Here is a 299-nt window from a genome sequence, read left to right as displayed (position 1 = left end):
AAAAAAAAAAAAAGACAAATGGCTCATTGATACCTAATAGTTTCAGGCTTCTCCCCCCCCCCGCCCCAAATGCCATTCAGCTCTATATCTAATTTATTCCAGTGCCACAGGCTTTGAGCCGCGTATTGAGCTGGCATTTGCTTTTCTTGTTGCGAAAAATAAAGAGTGTTCAGATCCCTTGTTTCGCGTGTCAGCGCTTCTGCGGGGCTCAATTACAGTCAGAAGTAAAACCTGACCAGCTGGCTGATTTGCTTTCTGCTGGAGAAGCACAGAAACCATCCAAAACGCGATCTGCCTCG

This window comes from Corvus brachyrhynchos, unplaced genomic scaffold (genome assembly GCF_000691975.1).
Source record: "Corvus brachyrhynchos isolate BGI_N302 unplaced genomic scaffold, ASM69197v1 scaffold47, whole genome shotgun sequence".
In the NCBI taxonomy this organism is placed as follows: Eukaryota; Metazoa; Chordata; class Aves; order Passeriformes; family Corvidae; genus Corvus; species Corvus brachyrhynchos.
This window is presented reverse-complemented; position numbering follows the sequence as displayed.